Source organism: Anas acuta, chromosome 7, assembly GCF_963932015.1.
Source record: "Anas acuta chromosome 7, bAnaAcu1.1, whole genome shotgun sequence".
In the NCBI taxonomy this organism is placed as follows: domain Eukaryota; kingdom Metazoa; phylum Chordata; class Aves; order Anseriformes; family Anatidae; genus Anas; species Anas acuta.
Genome location: NC_088985.1, coordinates 27,665,139 through 27,677,689, shown reverse-complemented (window position 1 = coordinate 27,677,689; position 12,551 = coordinate 27,665,139). Strand labels below are relative to the sequence as shown.

Sequence of the window (12,551 nt, the reverse complement as noted above, 5' to 3'; positions counted from 1 at the left end):
AGATAAACCTCAATCTGCATGGTTTGATGTAAAACCCTGTGTTTGCTTCTCCTTACGGAGGCATTGACACCATGCAATAGCAGCAACTGTTGACCACTAAAAATGATTCCCTAACACAGACTGAGCATAAAAAAAATGGACTCACACTCACTCTACATCAGGGATATTTTTCCCCCCCCCATCCTCTCTTCACCAAGACTCTCATCAGCTTAAAGATAACACAAGACAAGTCACGTTTCCTAGCACCCTATGCTGATAACAAGCAGAGGCTACAGCTTTGGAAAAACTCAGCTAACAGCACAGGCCCTTTAGGAGCAGAATTAAGGGAGCCTCAGCTGCAAACCACTCGACTGGCATTGTTTTACCCTGATACGCCAGGGTACACACTAAACCATGTCTTAAAACTCAGTCCACATTTAACAAAGTTGAATGCAAGATGTTCTCTGTGAAGAGTGACTGCTTGTTCACAGAATGACAGAGCCCTCCTGTTGTTACAACTGAACTGTTGGGAAGTAAATCCAGCTTCAGCTGAGGCGCAACAAAAAGCAGAGTGTTTATTAAACTGACTTTCTAAATATCAACATTTGCTAAGAAGGTCAGCAGTACTATATACAGTCCAATGCACAAAGGGAAAAGAATAATCCTAAAAAGACAGGCTGTTGTTGAAATTATTAAATCAGTATCGAGTGGATGGAAGTTTTAAGGCTTATAATTATTTTGGAAAAAGTTCAACTTTTAAACACTCATTCTTCATTCATTCCACTCAGCTTATGAATAAAGCCAAACCAGACTGGGTTGCTAAAAAACAACCCAACAATCTCCACTCTAAGTCACAGTGATGAGCTGATACATATCTAGCAACATTTTTTTATGCTCATAAAAAGATATGGTATTTTTAAGCCATCAAGTACAGGCTTGCTCCTGGACTAAGGAGCATTTTAAAAAATAAGTGTGGTGTGGCTGAGATAGGGGTGACATTTAAATTTCATTAATAGTTATAATGCTAGCAAAATGGAATGATTTTGCCTTTTGGAAACAGTATCTAGATCTGTCTTTTTTCAGTTATAAGCCTATTGATTTAACGTATGCCAATCTGCAATGCTGAATGAAAATTTTCAGCTTCAATTCCAGCATCACATAGAAACAGCTGAAAATCTGATCAGCATGTCACAAGCTAGTAATTATATCACCTCATTTTTCCAGAGCTGGTCTTCATTAATTCATCATTAACAGGATAAGATAACACAGTCTGTGCTACTAACTTTTAACAGCCTGCTCTTGTCAACTGAAAAAGCTGAAAACCAACAAGTTTGTTCAAGATTGTTTTTTTTTTGTTGTTGTTGTTGCTTGGTGCAATCCAGAGCTCCACTGCTTCCCTCCCACTGCTCGGCTGCATTCTCTCCCTGCAATTCCCTCTGGAAACGACAGCCAAGCTCCCCCAATCCCAGTGCAATCGGATACTTTCCATTCATCCTCTTCCTCTTCCCGCCTAGCATGAAACTGCTTTATTGCACGGCCCAAGGAATTTGACAGGGAATGAGATATAGAAACTTATCAGCTGCCAGAAAACTGCTTCCAAGATAGGGGCATAGGAAAGGGAAGGGGAAAAGAGTGGTGAGCCATCCAGAGCTCTTCAACACCTTCCAGGTACTTGTGGAAAAAAAGCGCAGTGCCCACGGTTCAGGATTTTAACTTATTGAAAATAATGCCTTTGAAAGATGTATCATCTTTTTCCTAAGTCCACAACAGGAATACTATCTACAGAAATCCTGCACAAAGCCTCAATCAGCTACTAAGACTTTAGAAGGCTGCATGAATTTGGTTGTCTTCCTTGCAACCATGGATCGCAGACACAGCAGCAATTCTAGAAATACCCTGGGATGATGCTTTCTCCTCTTGTACTTTACAAGCTTCCTCAGCCTCCACTGTTAAAGCTCTTCTCTTACAGTTTTCCGCTGCGGTGAGAGGGGGTTAAGTTTAGCCAAGTCTTGCCAGAACAACTTTGACGTTAGATCTCTTAAGACAGAAAATCTTCAGCTTGGTGCTGAAAAAAGAACCAGCTCCTACTTTTTAAATGGCAATCCCTGTTGAAGCTGATGTTTCTCAAAGACCTAAACCACACAACCCTTTCATACGTGTAATAAAGCAACAGGAACTACATACAAAAGAAGTGCTTTTTCATGAGAAAGGCAACAACTGCAGAACAGTCGAACAGGATCTCCCTTTGTCTTTTTATTTTCTCTTTTGATTACTTTAGCTTGCACAATATATATCCCACACCGCGTTTCATTTGTTTACGAGTATCTGGGCAGAGCTCCAGCGCTTTGATGCAAGCGGTCAGAGGGAACAGCTGAGTTCAGCGCGAGCGCTGCCACCAGCGGGGAGGGCTGGAGAGGTGGAGGAGGTACAGCACCAGCATCACGTCCAGCACAGCACGTGGCTGCCACCAGCCAAGCAACAGGGACCAAGCTCCAAAACGTTTCTTCAGCTGAACGGGAAAAGCAGTCCAACAAGTGAGGAACTCCAGTTCCAGAGAAGTACAGAAAATACAGTTGTCTTCACGCCCCATACAGATCTCTTTTTCCATTCTAAGTGGAAAAAAATGCAGACTGCAGACACAGTATGAACAAATATTACTGTCAGCAACTACAAATATTTAGTGAGAAGGTTAACTCAAAAGACTTTCCTGCTCTGAAACCTCTCATGCTAAGAAAAAAAAATCTTCAAATTGATTTGTGGCAGAGAATGAGACATCGGATTACAACATTATTTTATGTTATGTGCGCAAGCCCAACTGTGTGTTTAGTTTTGTTTCTGTTAATGGACTGCACGAGTAACTTATTTTCACAAATATTTATTGGGAAGGGTCATGTAAGGCAGAGCTGCACCTGTACCCATATCCTGCTTCATTATTCACGCAGATATGACTATCAAGCCGCTGCTGTTTGAAGAGCTACCTGGGAAGTAGCCCAGATGACAAAAAGTGCCCAAACCAAGGAGGCTCACCCTGGGCACAGCACTCAGTGGGGACAAGAAAGTCACATTGAGCAGGAGGACTCCAGGCCTCTGAGATCCTACGGTACAACTGGGAACTGATGGAAGGAGGTGATCAAGCTTTTCACATTGGCCTGAAATGGCATGTATCCAGGAGTAAGCACTTATTAAGCATTTTCCATTGCTCAAGCCTGGGAAGGGGTGAGGTTAAATGGATTTTGAGTCAATGGTCATCACAACCGCTGGCCTGGAAGGAAAATGGAGATCATGCTTTGCAATGTAAGAGACAGACGAGTCAAAAGATGTACGAGTCAAAAGATGTGTTGGGTGAAAAAAAGCACTCAAATACATGCTTAAAATAACCCCACGAGCAACATCTAGTCCCCGTGTGGGCTCTGAAGGCCCAGGGCTCAACAGCACAAAGCCCACAATGGCCAGGTTAGAGGCACAACCTTCACCTGGACCATCACAGTCACCCTGCAGACAGGGCCTGGACCATGTGAGTGAAACTGGGACACAATAGACTGATAGGGAGGTTAGAGACAAAAAGTTTGGTCAGCTCCAACTTCGGAAATAAACAGAAATATTTCAGTAGTTGTCCTAGCCTGCCCTGCATTGACTTCTTCCTCAGTGCTGGGTGTAAGGTGATTTTAGAGCTTTAATTTCTAGCAAAACTAGCAATGCCAATTAGAGCCTAGAAACACGCTTCTTATGAGACAGACCGAAAAAGCATAAAAACCCCACCGATTCACAAGCATCTGCCCTTCCTCACAAGGACCATGCATGCAGAGGTGAGCAGGCAGCCCAGAAGTTAAGGATCAATTCCCAGTTTTATCTGACCAGGTTAAATGCTTCTGGGGATTGCTGCTGGCCTCTCTGCACTTCAGGGCCAGGATGACTTTCTTTTCTTTTTAAACAAAAAAAGCAATTTAGGCAAGAAATTTGAACACAGATTTACATTCATCTTCCATCTGACTATATTTTTGTACTGTTTGCTTTTAGCTCGATCCCCAAACAAAGCAGGAAATAAGAAGCTGTGTTCTCCTACTGCTACAAGGCGGTGCACCAGCCTGGAGTTATTGAGCAAACCCGTAAGCCCCCCAGGTTACATTCTTCCTGCACCTGCCGCCTTGCCTTTCAAGTGAGCCCTGCTCTTATTAAAAGGATCAGAGGCTGTCCTCAGGCATCCCCTCTCTTTGAAGCAGCAGCCCCAGCTCCATTTTAAGGAAAGGACCGCTTGGTTCAGACCTTTGCCAAACAGCACGACAGGTTTAAACAATTACTGAAGACAGTGCATTCGGATTCCAAGCTCCTCTTGCTCAGTCTCTAGTTTTAAAAATAATATTTTTCTTTCTGCTAGGGCAATCCTGAAGTAAGTGTTCCAAACAGCGATGATCCAAAAGGCATTATGGAAAAAAAATCAAAGCTGTGACATGGGTTATCAATAAAGAATCTCGTCCCACATGGAAAAATGAAAAATATTTATTATTTTTCAGCAATCAGACAGTGGTGAATCCTGACAGCTTCAAACAGAATGGAATAATAGCTCCTGGGATATGTTACACAAATGAGCAGCAACAGAAAAGGGAGAAGGATCCTATAGTTTCCTTTAAAACCAAGTGATTAGCAGTGTTTCCTTAAACTGCTGGGAAAGTCTGCAGCCTGGAGCCAGCCACATGTTACTTATCAATGCTTCGAATGCAGGGCTAGTAAAGAAAGACCATGTCTGGTTCCTTTTGCAATAGGGAAAATTTCTTTTGAAGTCTTTTAGAGGGACTGACGAGGGAGAAAGTGTCAGGAAAAGGATCTGACAGGTTTTGCACAGTCAGGGGCAAGAAGACGTCTGGAATAAAATCTCTTGTCTATATTGGGCAAGGAGATAGAAACCTCTCCTTCAGCATGGAGACGCCAGATAAAAATGTCTGAGGCTCGCCTGTATCTCTTTTCCAGTTGCACACAAATTCCTTCCCGTGCTTTCTGCCAGCTCCTGTCTTACCGAGAGCCTGGGGGCGCCTGCGCTGGGGAACACAGCGCCTACGGCACAGACAGACAGCCTGCCGAGCCCCTGGGAACCGCTGGAGCTTTGAACACCCCAGGTACCATAGAAGCCACTTAAAAAGGTGGAAGAGAGCAAAGCTGAGGGAATAAGGCATCCCTCCATTTCTTGAAATAAAAAGGTACCCCGATGAACACGCTGATGATGATGCCACCGCTTCGCTGCTCTGGGACAGGATTTCTCTGTGTTGCTAGTTCTGTGCCAGCAAATAAGCAGAGCAATTGTGCACCACCTGCCATGTAAGTGTAATCACCCACTGGCAGGCCAAGAACTGGACACCTTTCATTTTTACCAGCACTGTAGGCTGCTCTGCCCTTCTCTCAGCTTCTCACCCTCTGCAGACATCACTCAAAAGGAAAACACACGTTATTTTTTCCCCAATCACAAAGCCAAAACAAACGCTTGATGTAATCATTCTCTAAAAGATGTATTAGAAGTAGAAATTTGAGAGATTACTTCTGTATGAACCGTATTCTTGCCTGTATCAGACTTTTGTATGTGGCGCATGAACAACCTACACAGCTATAAATACATTCACCTAGCATAAACTCCTGCACAGGGCAGAAAGCTGCAGAGCTCACTACAACAGCATTCCTAAGTAGCAATTTCACGTATTCTTATGGGAAGAAGGCAGCTTTGTATCTCAGCACTATTCAGTTTGAAGAGCATGGAAGGATGCAGTAAGCTCTTACTTAAATGTCTGCTTTACATTTTGACTTCTTCCTTGCTTCTGCCTCAGTCCTGCATTTGCAAGGTGTTCCTGTGCTTCTGTCGAAGAAATTATGTTCCAACTAAACGTATAATCAATGGACAGAAATAACTTTGTTGTACTCTTTCATCTCCAGTTTCTTCTTTATGCATATGAATTTATTTGGGAAGAAGAAATTCAATAACATCTGCTATGGCTCTATCTGCTTATCCACTCCCCTCTCTTTCCAAAATCATGACAAATAAAGGAGATAAACTTTCTCCAACTAAAAAAAAAAAAAAAGAAGAAAGGAAATCCATAAAGCATTGTGAGAATGTTTGCTGCCTGTTATTACGAAAGTGAGGAACACAATATTGTATATCCTAGCCATAGCACAGTAACACTTGTAAGTCAAAATAGAAGTGTCTGGAAAAGGTATGAAAACTGAAGAGTTCCTAACTTGTAAAATATCAGCTACTGCTCAGCTTTTGCAGACTTCATACTCCTCCTTTTGCAGCTTTAGGAATCATACAAGTAACAGTTATATAAAGTGCTGAATTTTGTTAATTACCGTGATGAGAGGCCAAGCTGCAAGCATTGCCTTTGCTCAGCTGGGATGGTTGGACCAGTGGGCAGCACCCTGCTGGAGGCCATCTCGCTGCCCATGCACATGGGAAGCTCCATGTGCCCTTAAAGCAAGTGTTAGGCGGTGCTGTGCAGGCTCCAGCACTCATCCCAAAGCTAATGCACAGCTTCTCCCCACAGAAGTATTTTACACAACTGTAGTGAGATTAAAAAGCATAGATAAAAACCACAATTGCTTCAATAAAACCACTTTAAAGTGGCAGCTCGCTAATTCAGTTATCCCCCACCCCCCAATTAAAATCATTACACTAAATGACCAGCAAGAACACAGCCAAGAATTCACGTAATAAAATATTTTGGGTACCTTGATTTTTTTCCACAGCTCTCCTTGCTCTATTAATGCAGTTGACCTGTAAAGTAGAAGAAAGATTAATGACTTGTGGTAGGCTTTTCAGTATTACTGGAATATGCTGTACACTTAAAACTTTAGAAATCATTAACACAACATTAGGTTTCTTGAACTCTTTTTCAGAATATTTAATTTAATTATGTTTTACTTTGATACCATACAATGCATTCTTCATTAAAATAATAAATCTCAGCACAGGGAAGTCTCATTTAAGAGAGCCTGGGTGGAGAATCCAGCCATGTCCCTCATGCACAACGGGCTGCAAACAGAAACCAAACCCAGCTACCTGCTGAATTTTGTAAAATAACCCCCATATTCTGTAACTCCTCCCCAGGCCAGCAGCTGAACTTCAGAGCAGCCAAATGCCTGCTGTGCTGCCGGGCGGGCAGACCCTGACCAGGGTGGGAAGCAGGAGAAAGAGGAACACAATCAGGAACACAATTCCCCTCTTTGAAGGCCGGCAGCTTCAGAGCTGCTGGCGTGCAAAGTTCACACGGCAACCACCGCCTTTCCCTGACCCCTTCCTACCACCAAGCAGCTATGGGTTTCCCTCTCACCTTCATCTTTTAACATGAAAGTAAAACGAGTAAATAAAATAGCGATTGTTTGCTTCTATCATCTTTTGTCTTTTCAGTCTTTGAGCATAAACTGTCTCCAGTCAAACCCAACAAAATCTATTTCCATCACCTTCCCTTTTCCCTTAACCACTCCTCTGAGGAAAAGCAATTATTTCCTGGTGGACAGGGGCCAGGCTCCTTGATTTCATACATGCATACAGAACACGTGCTTTTATTAATTTTAATTAAAAAGATCGACTCATCGTATATTAGACTTTTTATGCCTTGTGACATTGAGCTCTACCGTCAAGCACAGATGGTGCTTCTTTCTAACCAGCTAACCATTTGTATTTATAAATTGAAACAAATTTAACCATCACCAGCTTTGCCTTGTTACTCCTCCAGGACTTGAACACTGTATCCTCAAGCATTACAGGTTTGGTCTTCTGAGTACATACAAGTACTTCAACAGTTTCAACACTTCAGCCTAGCCCTTTCTCCTTGACTGAAGTGTGTGGATTATCCAGTGCTGTTGTGGTTTCAACTGCACAGAACTGACTTCCAAAAAAAAAAAAAAAGGGCACAAAAAGTAAGTAGAATGATACAAAACTAATGTAAGGCACTGCTGTCACAAGATATTCACAGTCTACTTTCCCTACATTACTGTGTTAGAGAAAGCTAGTTCCCCACTCACTAGAAAAATAAACATTGCAAAAAGAAACTCTGGCATTGTTTTCAGCCAGTTTGCACTTGGGAGCAAAGGACGTGCTGGCACTCAGCATTACCCCAGGTAAGCAGCCACCACCGGAATTCCCCTGCCTTCAAGGCCAGCAGGAGCATGAGCTGGGGGCAGGCCTGGGGCATGTTTGCTCCTCACCGAGCGCACCCAGGGACCGTGGCAGCGGCTGGGGAGGGCAGGGGACACGGGCTGGCACCAAAAAGCACCACGTTGCAGCCGGAGCACTCCACAGCAGCAGGAATTTAGACACTTGAACGTGGCCATTTATTCTTGGCATGAGTACAGTTTATTTTTCATCTACTTCACGCTGCTGGAGATAAGGGAATGCTATTTCTATGCGAGCTCCTGATCAGTTATTTTAAGCATAGCTGTCACCGGCGAGAGGAGATGTTGTGTTGCAGGCCGGCAGCTGCTCTGTTAGACCTCAGTGCCCTCCTCGGCTCTGTCAGCCCAGGGCCCAGTGGCCCTTATGGTGGCAGTCAGCATGTTTTAGTCCCCTGGAGTCCACAGTACCCACCAAGGGGCCAGTGTGAGCCGTGGCAAGCAGTGGCCAGGCTGTGCCCCCACCTTGGAGGCCAGAGACCCTACAGCGATCAGCAGAAGGGAGCAGGGAGGAAGACTGCTGGAGCCATTATGCTAGAAACATCACAGGCCCCTGAGCAGATGCTTTTCCTGCTGCTTGTCACCAGCTCTTTGCTAGCAGCCCTTTCTTCTTCTCCTTCACATCCCTGCTCCTCAGTAGCACTGCACGCATTTTCATAATCTCTTCCCCTCTCCACAGTTTAAAATTCCCGTAATCAAACAAAGAAAACCCTCAACAACTGTAACACTACCACAACATTGGCATCATGTCGTAATTCACTCTGCTTAATCGATCGGGGCCTTCTCATCCCACCCTACCACTCCTCCGGCATGGTTGAGAAACCTTCTGGTGTAGGCACTGACCAGCAGTTGGCTTCGCTGAGCTTAGCACTGCTTAAGACATGCATGAAGCTTTCTTCACTAGAGTAAAGATTAATTAAATGCCTCTACAGCCAAAATGAAATTGCACATCTAATACCAAAGGATATAGATCATATCAAGGACAGGGGGAAAAATATCTGCAAAAGGACTAAGAGTCACACAGTAAACATCATCTCAAAGCCAGCTCTCAATTCAGGGAAAATGAAGACATTCTTGGATGAATGGGCTAGGAAGAGAGATTGATTTTAACTCAAGATATGACAGCGGTAAGACAAATATTGAACATGAGCAGCTTCAGAAATTTGGAATACATCTGAATGAATGCATATGTCAAAAATTAGACATATTACACAAATCCTAACAGGATATTGAAAACACAAGTACACATTAAATGTTAGAAGCCTTCAGCCTGCAAGACAAATGGATTTGTGTGTCAAAGATGCCATTTCTCTTCTCGAGAATTAAAGTGAAAGCCACTTGGTTATTTGAGAGCTTTCCCCTGCTCACTCAGAGAAAGAAGTAATGTTTTAGAGCTGCATCCAGAAAGTATGAGTAATCACAATGATGGATAGTCAAGGAACTGATGGGATATCCCAAAGAAACATCCTCTGGAATGAAAAAATAATCTTCAACTACTCACATTATAATGGTTGATCAGTGCATATTAAGAAAATACACTTCTGGTTTGAATCCAAACCTTGAGTGTAGAAAGCAAAGCCCTAGTAAATATTTAAGAGAATTTTGAGTTCTGAACTGAAGAGCTGGCAACTTTTTCCCCCCCTTTTTTTTAAATAACAAACAAAACCATCAAAAGATTGTGCAACTCTAAAAGAGCCCTTAAGGAAACAATTGGGAATTTTTCATAACATGGTATTTCCTTATACCACTGACCACAGGAATGCAAACAGTTCCACCAAACAGAGATTTCTTCATTGGAAACAACTGACAATCTAACCATGTTTCCATCTTTTCCACTCTCAGCTCTCAGCATACAAAATAGATGACATAATAGGATACAGAAGTGGTGTACAATCACTATCAGGGCCATGAGACTTAAAGCTCAGCAACTGAGAGGTATACACAAATATACTTCCAGAAGGTTAGAGAGAGAACTTAGGTTGTATTATTGAGCATCTTTGCCTAATGATTATTATTATTATTTTTTTAAACTGCAATTTCTACTCCTTTGTTGGATTTCACCAAAATATACCTCTCTCAACCAGAAACCCCAAACCTCAACTCTATTATCAGTAAAAAGACTCAGTCCTGCAGCATTCCCTGACAGCAAGATGGGGAATGCCAGTGAGGAGCTTTGCTATGAAAACCTGGGTGGTTACTTGAACATTGGATGAAAATAGCACTAATGGTAGTATACCCCTTGCACCCTATACAGTATCTCCTACATTAGCCTAATGAATAGATTTCCGCTACAACTTCTCAGTTCACAGTTATTTCAATAAAGCTTATCACCACTACAAATCATCCCTGAACGAAGCCAAAAAAAAGCATATGGGAATGTGCAATGGCACTTCCAGTACTAGAGATCTACTGGCCTTCAGATCCTGTGTGATGATAGCAAGCATCAGAGACACTCCAAGGGAAATGCAAGACAGGCCTCACAAAGGGACTAGATTTTCTTGACAGCTAATTAACAAGTTACTCTATCATGGAAAAAGCAATTAACACCCTGTGCTGAGCTTCATGTAGAGAAGAGAGAAAAAGAGGAGAAATGAACATAAGCAGTGATAAAACCAGAGAGTATCATCAGAATTCAGAAAGGTACCAGGAATGCAAAGAGGTACTGATCATCACCACCCTGACAAATATCTGTCATCACAAATTTGCAACTCAATTAAGTGAAGATTTTAATCAGGGCTACAACTGAATTTAATTTCTCTCCACTGCAGCTGAAGGAAAGCAAGTGGAACAAGTCATAAAAACAGAACAAAAACAAAATGTGCTACAAAGAGCCCAAATTATTTTCAGAAGGAAAAAACAAAGCAAACAAAACTCATGAAAGACAGAAAGCTTGATGTTTTTAGTGCGCCAGACAAGTCAAGTCAAGAAGTTTGGATGGTATGAAGACAGACAAATGCCTCAACTTCAGACAGAGATGTTAGAAGAATTTGCTTGTGTAGGAGGATTATTACACCAGTACTCAAGAAATCCACTCTTAGAATGACAAGATTGGAAATTTTGGAATGCCCCATTTTTGAATTAAACAGATCATGGAAAAAAATGCTCAATGCTTCTCAGAAAGGAGGAAAGGATATGGCTCTGTCATCCAAGGAGGCCCACAGGGCCAGGGAAGACATCTCCACACGAAACACCAAGCATGGCCTTCTTTAAGGAGTTATGACAGTCCCAGCTCACAGCTGGGGAAGGGAATGCTCCCTCTTCTTTTCAGTTATGGTATCAGCTTTACCCTTCAGAGAAGGCCTAAAACACAAAACCCAGACCTGTACTGTGAGTGTAATAGATGGAATAAGGATTACAGAGTCCCTGGGGATTATAGAAAACCCCTTCCATTGTCAGCATGCTGCTCCTTCAGCCTCCACCAGGCCCTTCATTGCTCATGCAACCCACAACATAGATATTCTGTGGGGGGGATGTTCAACATTTCCAAGACTCATCAGTTTTAGTTCATAGCTGCCTGAAGCACTAAGTGACTACTACCCTTCAAGCCACCAAAAAGGGCCCCTGGTCTTAGATAGCTCACCTTCTCTGAAGTTACAAACACATGAGCATTCCCTTCCTTTTTAGTTGATGCTGAAGATCTAAACGTTAAGTATAAAAAAAAAAAAGCAACTTGGCTTAATGACAAATAGTACAGCAAAAAATATTTCTCTAGTCATTGCCTTAATTAGATAGCAAAATAAAACATCAGCTGATATGTTGAAGTCTGTACTGAGATTTAGAAGACTACTCGAAAGCTATTTTTTAGTTTTATTACTCTCAGTAACACAGAGGAAAATGAACACTAAAAGCTTTTCAATTTAATCTTACTGATGATGCTATACAGAGAACTACCCTGTGCTTTGACTACCCAAACTATGCAGATTGTAAGGCAAGGCAGTATTTAGAATATACCGCATATTTCCACAATTAGAGCAGAGTAGTATCAAGCTATGCCAGAAATGATTTGCTGGTTCTGATTAAAAACACACAGTTCATTTTTATTTTTTCCTACAGTTTCTGCACCAAGATGCATGACCAGAACAGCAAGAAACTACAGAGCAGAGTCCATGTAACAGTAGTGAAAGCTCAGCCTGAGTAGCAGTGTCAGTGCAAGCTTTAGCATGAGAAAGTAGAACTTGATTTTAGACAAATGTGACAAAGCTATTTAAGAATTTTTAAAAGGCTTAAATTATGAATTCTGGCTCAGCTAAATACATGTAAATATGAAAATGCTAATTCACATTTCCCTTACTGTTTGTTTGTTACTCCATTTACCTCGGATCCCACTATAAAAGGCTCAGTGCTCAGCAATTCAGTGTTATAAAGAACACAGCTGCAGCCTGTATTTTAATTACTAACCATGTTTAAGCAAGTTTGCAAAG

General features: G+C 42.2%; 1 protein-coding gene across 3 annotated transcripts in view; it reads right to left on the bottom strand.

The window, feature by feature from the left end:
- Positions 1-12,551, bottom strand: part of ADD3 (adducin 3) — a 97,752-nt gene that overhangs the window by 56,361 nt on the left and 28,840 nt on the right. For 2 of the 3 annotated variants that reach the window (XM_068688493.1, XM_068688498.1), the window contains exon 2: positions 6,688-6,733. The exons of the other annotated variant lie outside the window; for it this stretch is intronic. The gene's annotated coding sequence lies outside the window, so the exon portion shown is untranslated. The remainder of the gene's footprint in view (positions 1-6,687; positions 6,734-12,551) is intronic. 3 annotated transcript variants of the gene reach the window in all.